At 38.6% G+C, this 9,359-nt stretch overlaps 1 protein-coding gene across 3 annotated transcripts in view; it reads left to right on the plus strand.

Moving 5' to 3' along the window:
• Positions 1-8,497: 8,497 nt before the first annotated feature.
• Positions 8,498-9,359, plus strand: part of LOC101853762 — a 22,397-nt gene continuing 21,535 nt past the window's right edge. For 2 of the 3 annotated variants that reach the window (XM_035973954.1, XM_013091497.2), the window contains exon 1: positions 8,498-8,708. The gene's annotated coding sequence lies outside the window, so the exon portion shown is untranslated. Of the gene's footprint in view, positions 8,755-9,359 lie in introns of all 3 variants that reach the window. The other variant, XM_035973955.1, reaches the window with a different exon arrangement.

A 9,359-nucleotide genomic window follows, 5' to 3' on the forward strand; every position in this document is an offset into this window, starting at 1 on the left:
TGCTGCTGCTGCTGCTGCTGCTGATGATGATGATGATGATGATGATGATGAGGATGATGATGATCTTGCAATGAACAAACAGCCATGAGCCATCCGGTAAGAGTGATGATGAGACAGAGGCGATGGGAGTGCTCCACAATGACCAACTGAATGTCGCAAGAGAGTATCTGAAGTGGAGTCCACAAGGAAAGCGGGCACCGAAAGATAACTCGGTACAAGGGCATTAAAGGCTGTCAAGAAGATTTGAAGTAACATGGGGCAAACTGAAGAAGGCACATGGTGGTTTGCTTTGGTTATAAATTATTGTATGTATATGTTATAGTAAGTTCAATTTTGCAATCTAAAAAATTAGCTTATCATCAAGTGCCAGATCTGAGGCAGACATCAGCGATATAGTTCTGCATTCATTCCTTTGCTCGGATGCTCTTGAAAAAGCTACGTACGTTACTTGATCTTTCCACGTTACCCATCTGTTCAGGTTCTCTAAGTAGGTTGCCCTGGGCCTTCCCCTACCTCGTTTGCCTTTAATTTTCAAAATGAGAGCTAGATGTTCAATACATTCATGTCTATTCAGGTGTCCCAAAAACTGTACTTGTCTTTTCCTGATTGTTTTTATCAGTGAGCATCGCACATTGGCGTCATCATCATTTGATTTCTTTTCCTTCCAAGATATTCTCAACAGTCTCCTAAAAAACACATTTCTGTTGCTTCTATTTAATTTTAACGGTCTTTAGTAATTGTTCAGCATTCACAGCCATATAAAAGAGTTGATCATACATAGCATTTCAGAACTTCAATTTTTGAAGTCATTGAGATGCTTCTGTTTTTCAGGATTGGGATCATTTTATTGAGCTTAGTAGGTGAAATAAAACACACCAGTGCTTGGTAATTAAACAAATTATTAAAGCCAGCGCCCACTTTCAAGAGGCTAAAAATTTCGTACGCTCACCTACTTGTATTTCCAATTAGATAATAGGCTACCTGTCACAACCTGGACACCAAGATTCCCAAATCGCTCATTAGTGAACAATGGACCTTCCAAGTTGGCGAGCACTAGTAGGCCTAATAATAAATTAATTTTAATAATAGTTCAAGGAAAGAAATTAACAACGCGCTCCGTTAGCTTGTGCGACAGAAATTTTTTCTATATGCCTATTTTGTATACAGTGGCGTCTAAAAGAATCTGGAAAATGTATTCACTTAATCATCGAGTTAAAACCTTGCACTACCTACTCAAGCAGAGTACCAATTTAAAGCAAATAAATACATTCTGCATCACTTGACATATCAACATTTCATCTCTTATTAGAGTCGCCCGAGATACTCAAATTTAACCTTTAGGAAATCAGACTTGGCAAAATTCTGTGAAATCAGAGAAACTCAAATGTGTGTTTGCGCGTGTATTGAGGTTCACCAACACTAGTGGAATTGACGTATTGCACATCAAATGAATGGGGATTTTTTAATAAATTGCCGGTAATAAACTATATTAAAATGTAATTATGATGGTTCAAAGCAGATTGGAAAATAAACTGTCACAAACAGCACAAAAAAGTTGAATTTAATATTACATGTGCTCAATAATATTTTGTTTACGAGTCATTGGTTTGAGTAGAGCGTCAACTCTTTTTTTTAAGCATCATTATAACATAGTTTATTGCAGAGACAATAATAATTATTCTCAATTCATTTGATATTCAACACTTGCCCATTCCACCAACTTTAATACACCCTAACACAAGCGTAAATACACTTTTACGTTTCTTTGATTTCACTCAATAAGGACAAGCACGATTTTTAAATGTTATTTTTGACTGACCATATCTCGGGTGACTCTTATAGTACATGTTAGATGAAAAACCAATGTGTCAGACGATGCAGAATTCATATTTAGCTTTAATTTGGTATGTTACTTGAGTGGGTGGCGCAAGGCACGATGATGGGGTGAACTTTCAAGTTTCTTTTGGACTCCACGAAAGCATATAACATAAAGGCAAAGCGTCTTGATAATCAAATTACCACCGCTCCTCTTTCTTGATTTGGGAACATAGTCACGGTCAAATTCACCCAGAAACTTTATAAGTAGGCCTTATAGATTTAAATAGACTTTGTGAAATCACCAAAGAATATAGTGCACCTTGCGCAGCTCTGGAAGCTGTTTCATTGTCACATTAAACATCCTGTTCACCCCTTTCCGACCACTCTCTTAAGCAGTCACGTGTACAAGCAATTATTATGTAAGCTGACAATTGGAGTGGTAGAGTCTATCAAAAAAAGGAAATGGGGGAACTAACATCCATAACTCTGGTCCTCAAAGGAATTTGCTTCCGGTTCAAGAGATAAGGTGCTACTGAAATTGGGCACTTTTGTAAATCCGCCGTATGTACAAAGTTTGCTAGCTGTTGTATCTGTCTTCAGTGTAATTGAGAGTAATAGTGAGGGATTTGAACGGATAGAACCATTATTCCTGGACATCTGAGAGGAATGTCATGCGAAGATTTTTTTGGGTGTTTTTGTTTTGTTTTACCTTATTGTGATGGATTACGTAAGTTGTCTCATCTTGCAAGAGTTTATTACCACTATTATTCCTGTACAGCCAAGAAAAAATTTCCACTGGGATAATTGAAGTGTCCTATCTTATCTTATCTTATCTTATCTTATCTTATCTTATCTTATCTTAGATGCGAAGTTGGTGACCAAGATAAAATTTGGGCAGTGGTGTCGTTAGCCTTGTGATTAGGCTACCGGACTTGTAATCTTGAGAAAGCTGGTTCGGGCGTTCGAGCCTCAGTTCGGTCGACTGTCCGACGTTGTGTTCTTTGGAAATTAGGCACTTTACACGAATGTCAAACTTGGCTCAGTTCTTTCAGAGCTGGACGTTAAACTCGGAGGTCCCGCCTCTTAAATAACCTAACAACAGTGTTTATAGGGGTGTTAGACTTATATACCATTTCACCATTTTCAAAAGGTGGGCTCCTCAAGCATAAAAACCTGTGCTACAAACCACTGCCAGTGGTTGCAAAGGAGAAGACTATCAAAGCCCTTTGCAGTGCCAATGGTTTAGCACGAAACAAGCAATCCTTCAGCAATCATTGCAATCTGATAGAAAAACATTTAATTAAGCGAAATTGGGCGAGTAAAGTTGATTATCACTATACATGTATTCAATCCGCCAGACGCCAATTTAAGTACCACACAGCGAAGCTTTACCAATTACTCTTGAGCTGGAGACTATTCTTGAATTGAAAGAATTGGAAGAGGATATCCCTGAAGCAGAAGAACAGACTGTCGAATAGCTTCAACATCAAATGAACCCGATTTTCATCGAATAAAAAAAAAAAGAATTTTGTTTTTGTTTTTTTGTTTGAAGAATACACCATAATACTAGCATCTGCGTTTGTTGCGGCCCGTGATTTTTGGCATTTTTTGGTCCGCGAATCGCGGCTGCGATTTTTGCATTTTTTCAAACAAAAATCCGCCGACGGGAAGAAAAAATAATTTAAAAACCACAACAAAAACGGGGAATAATACCCCCCCCAAAAAAAAAAGAAAAAAAAAAGAAACTGAACCTAAGATTTACTTTTAGAAAGAAAGTTTATTTTCACTCCTGCTTCTCTTCGTCTCTTTCGCTTGTTGACACCACGTTGATTTGTTATTAAATAAATTGTTCATGGGAAGGGTATAATAAGTACATTTCATACAATTATGTTGCTGTTTCTCTTTCATTTTTCCCTCTGTGTTGTGCTTTAATTTGTTGGTGTGTTAATTTTTTCTTTGTTATTGTTCTGATGTGTTGATTATACATTTTTTTTCTCTGTTTATATAGCATAATGTCTTTAATAAAAAATTTGATGTTGTAAACTACCTTTTTAAAAAATATACATAGGGCCTATCTTAGATCTAGAGCGTGTCTCCGCCCAAATTGAACACTGACACTGACCGACTCCTTAATATAATTGTGTGTGGTTCCTTAATTTACATGTAATATCCTTTACTTTTTTTCTTTCTTGAATTCACACATTTAGGGTTAAAACGGCCAATCTTCAGATAGGTGGACACACGCCCTTATTTGTTAATTTTTGAGCTTGTTTATGTGCTGTTCTAATTTGTATTTCATTCTGTTGTGAAACCTATATTTTTTCACGTTTTTAACTCTCGGTGTGGCTACAAATGATGTTCTGAATGCATAAGAGCATAAGAAATTCTGGTTCTTTAGATTAAGTTACTTCTATCAACACGACGGTATTGCTATATATGTCGTCAAAGAGTTGAAGGTTTGAAAATTAATGGCAACTTTTATGGCAACTTTTATGTCAATTTTTGCCACTTTTTTAGGCAACTTTTTGACAAAAAAATGGCAACAAACGCAGATGCTAGATAATCACACTAAATGTACTCGACCTTCTCACAGACTTACAGCTGCCAAAACACAAAGCTGAATTGTTGGGTTCAAGGCTCAATCGATATGCTTGCTGACTGTCTGCGTAGTATAGTGAGCATTTAGAAATCGTGACGATGATTTTCGACTTTTTTGGGGGGAAAATAATGTAGGGCAACCCAGTTGCATGTAACGATCTGGGTGATCTTGTGAATGAAGAGCTATGAACGATGAACATGGGGAACGTTTTCACCAAGATATTGGAACAATGGAAATGGGATGATAATAGGCTATATTATTGTTGGTTAGTTACAAGAAATGTACCAGAATTTAAATAAAAGTGATGAGCTAAGACAGAACAATTAGTCAAATAAGTACGTATGAAGTAACCCCCATTTTTTTGTCCTTTTTTTATCATTTGTAAAATATAATAGCCTCTCTTTCTCGCGCCCTTTTAACTTCCAGTGGAGCTTAGGCCATCAACAACATTTCTCCAGCGAAGCCTGTCCTGTGCTTCCTTTTCTAGCTGTTCCCATGATGTCCCCGCTTTTTCCATTTCCGCTTGTACCGTTCGTCTCATATTATGTCATCTTTGGTCTTCCTTTCTTTCGTTTTCCTTGTGGGTTCCACGTCAAAACCTGTCTGGTGATGCTTGTCTGGGCTCTCCTTAGGGTGTGCCCAATCCATTTCCATTTCTTAACCTGTATGTTTTTCTTTACTGGCCTTTGACTTGTTCTTTCTTACAGTTGAGCATTAATTGTGACTCGATCGTAACCACTCGATCCCCACTATCCTTCTTAGACATCCATTTATGAAGCTCTGTAGTTTCCTTGTTGCTGATGTTGTGAGCGTCCATGTCTCTGAACCATACAGTAGAACAGTTTTCACGTTTGTTTTGAAGATCCTCAGCTTGGTGTTCAATCCCAGTTCCTTAGACATCCATATATTCCTGGGGATGATGAGTGCTGCTCTTGGGTTTTGGATTCTGACCTTGATATCTTCGTCTGTTCACCCTGCTTTGTTGATGACAATTCCCAGGTATGTGAAAGATTCAACATCCGCCAATGGTGCCCCTTGCAGTGTGATAGGAACGTCAGCTGCATTCATTCGAAGAACTTTCGTTTTATCCGAGCGAATATGGAGTCCAACACTACGGGAGAATGTCCTGAGGCGATCTGTTTTCTGTTGCATCTGGGCTCGACTGTGAAAGAAATGCCAAGTCGTCGGCAAAATCCAAGTCTTCCAACTGACTGGAAAGGGTCCACTGAATGCCATCCTGTTGTCCCGATGTTGTCTATCTCATTTTCCAATCCACTGCTAATAAAAAGAGAGAAGGCGATAGCCGGCATCCCTGTCTCACTCCTGTTTTCCCTTCAAACAAGTCTGTCCGCTGCCCTCCAAGTAAGACACTGCAGTTCATCCCCTCATACATCTTCTTGATCAATCTGACGAACTTGTCGGGTATTCCGTAGAGGCGCATGAGCTCCCATATGGAGTCCCTATCTAGGCTGTCAAAAACTTTCTCGTAGTCAACAAAGTTAACGTACAGGGAAGAGTTCCACTTTCTGGACTGCTCCACTATTATCCTCAAAGTTGCAATCTGATCTGCATATGATCTCTTTTTACGAATTTCTGCTTGCTCCTCTCTTAGTTTTGCATCCACGGCTTCCTTCAGTCTTTCCAGTATGGTACGACTTAAAATCTTCCCAGGAATTGACAGGAGCATGATTCCTCTGTAGTTTTTACTCACATGCAGGTCTCCTTTCTTGAGTAGTTTCACAAGCAATCCTTCTCTCCAATCCTGTGGAAATTCTTGGCCGTCCCATATCTTGCCAATAATTCCAAGAAGAGTCCTTGCCGCAGTGTCGATATCCGCCTTGAGAACTTCAGGGGGAATTCCATCTGGGCCAGCCGCCTTGTCTGCTTTCTGGTGTCTTATCGCCTCCTTGATCTCTTCTAAACTGGGCTTTTCTTCACTCACCCCCAGATCAATCGCTGGTGGTGGAATGTCAAACTGTTTTTCTGGCCTATTTTCTCGATTATTTGGCGGCTGAACATACAACACGAATTCAGAATGCATATTGTTTTCATTCACAAACGAGTTCTGCCTCCTCGAATAAGCAATTTTGTTTATTATGTTCTTATTCTTGGAAAGCTTTTCGTGTATGGCCTCATCTCTCTCTGTCTTTTTTTAAAGACAGGGTTGGGGGGGGGGGGGGGATGTCTCACTTTGATCCGCCTGCCAAACAAGTCAGCTTTCACCACTGCAATTCAACATTACGTGTAACCTGACCGGACCTTAGTACAAGCACGGCTCGTTTAAAACAAGAAAGCGATTGTGAGACAATTGTGTTATTATAGCATCGTATCAGCTCAACACAATCTCTCTCTCCCCCCCCCCTCTCTCTCTCTCTCTCTCTCTCTCTCTCTCTCTCTCCCTCTCTCTCTATCTCTATCTCTCTCTCTCTCTCTCTCTCTCTCTCTCTCTCTCTCTCTCTCTCTCTGTGACTCTCTCTCTCACTCTCCCCCCTCTCTCTCTCTTTCTCCGATCTCCCCCACCCCCCTCTTTCTTTCCCCTCTATTATTTTCTCTCTCTGCCCCCCCCCCCCCTCTCGCTCTCCCTCTCCCTCTCTCTGACCCACCCCCCGGTCTCCCTTAATTTTCACACTCTATATAGGCTATCGTTCCTTTCCCTTTCTCACTCATTCACTCACTTCCTTTGCGTTCATACCATACCTACACTTTGACCTACACTCACACACAAAAAAACTACTATTGTCTGTAAAATTATAGTATGGTCAAAAATTCGTGGCGCTTGTCAAATATTTCTTTAACTATCTAACATAAAGTCTCCAGCTTTTGCACAATTACTAATTGTGTCAATTTGTCTTAATAAATCTTTATTTTTGTAAACATCTGCAGCTGTAGCTGTAGGCCTATTCTAGAAAATTCCTTTATTATAACTTATTATATATTGAACATCCCAAGGGGTGGTTTCTAATACATATATAAAATATTATTATATAAAAAAAGCTTTACATCTCGGACAATATTGCCATTTTTTTTTCTAATCTCGACATTATTGTGCTTAGTGAACGCATGTTTTAGGAACCTTTAGTGCAAAAAAAAAGTGTTCACCATTAAACTATATAACAACTTTTGTCACTAAAAAGTGTCATTGGTGAGCAATGGCTTAGGATAATATTCGTGTATGGCGTGAGAAACAGTGAAGTGCTGTAAACAATCTCATTTTCCGCAAGACGGATGTTAATTTGTACAGTATTTAAAATAAATTTATGATTAAAAGTTTGTTTAAATCTAGCCTCAATTTCTATGGAAAAATATGTAAAGTTAAGACAAATCGATAGAAACTGCTGTACAAAGTAATTTGAGGATAAGTTGCATCTTGAATTTTTGACTGCACTGCTATAAGGCCTACTTGATTTGCTGGTTTGAAAGTCATTTATGGGGCATTCATTCTTTTTTAATTCTTGCCCTTTGCAAAGGCTGTCATTAGTCATTAGATAGACTTGATTCCTCGTTGGTTCCGCCAGTCAGTCATTTGTAGACCCAATGCAATCTGTTGGGAATTTTATCTTGAGGACTTTGAAAAGTGTTTTTTTTTAATGCCACATGCCCCCCCCCCCACCCCCGGAGCAAAATGAATGAATGAATTATGAAAAAAAAAGAAGACATAAGTAATTAAATACATAAAACAGATCTACATCTATAAAAATTTCTTATTTAAAAAAAGAGAAGTAAAAGCGATTTAATTAAGTAAATCATTATTAAAACAATGTCAACTCAACGTGCCACATACATTAAGGCGATGATCTCGAATTATTTTGAATCGGGGAAAAATGGCCTTCCAACTTCAGAATACACCATACTCATTGGTTTGTACAGAGAAAAATAAAAAGAAACAAAAGAAACAAACAAATACAAAGAAAAAAACAAACAGGTAATGAAAAAAAGACCCCCAAATTATTCAGGTTTGGGACGAAGAGCACTGCTTTGAAAAAGGAACGGTGAGTTTCGTAAATTAGTACAAGTATAATTTAGAGGTCCTTGACACGGTAAATTTGGTCTTTCCGACCACTCCCCCTGTTTATTTCCGTTTTACTTCCTCTTTTTCTTTCGTGCATGCATTATGCATTGGTGTGTAACCAAAGACTCTGGTCTCTGACGCAACTCGACAGCCTGACTTGTCCAGTTTCCATTACCACATTCATTCGTTCACAGAATTTCATTTAGGCTATAGAGCTTCAAGTTCAAGTTTAGGATAGCAAAATAGCTCTCATATTTCTGGCACCCCGTTTTGTTTCTGAAGGTAGACTTTGAAATGGTTTTGAAAGTCAACGAGGCAGTGTAAAAAAGTGCTTTTGTTTGTTTGTTTGTTTGTTTACAGTTTGTTCGTTATTTTTTTAAAGAAGTAACTCAAAAGTCAAAAGCATGCGCCAACTGTAATACTGTTCACACAGAGTTAAGTTTTGATTGTTGTAGCATGGTGCTCGCATGACTTTTATATTTGATTATAAACTATTCAATCTGAAATTGTTGTCTGTTGCCTGTTGCGTAGTAAAAGTATTTGGCAATCTACGTTTTTTTTTTGCCCCAAAGAGTAATGAAATATATGGGTTAGGGGTAGGGCCTAGGGCAGGAGTAGATCTAGGGGTAGGATTGCAAGATTGTAGGATAGTGTAGCGAAGTAAATGTAATTGTTGGGGCCAAAACCAGATTATCCAGTATAATTATAATTTATTTAATTCAAAGGCAAAGGTGATAAATACTAGTTATAATTGTTATTTATAGATTTGTAGTAGGCCTTAACAAATGGGAAATGGTATATATATGTATAGAATAACCCATGTCTCGCCATTCTCACCCCCTCGTTTTACCGGAAATGACCCTAGAGGGATCAGGGCTGAGCAGTAATGAGCAGGTTACCGGAATTACCTGGGGGGGAGGGGGGGGGGGGGGA

This window comes from Aplysia californica, unplaced genomic scaffold, assembly GCF_000002075.1.
Source record: "Aplysia californica isolate F4 #8 unplaced genomic scaffold, AplCal3.0 scaffold00038, whole genome shotgun sequence".
Lineage (NCBI taxonomy): Eukaryota > Metazoa > Mollusca > Gastropoda > Aplysiida > Aplysiidae > Aplysia > Aplysia californica.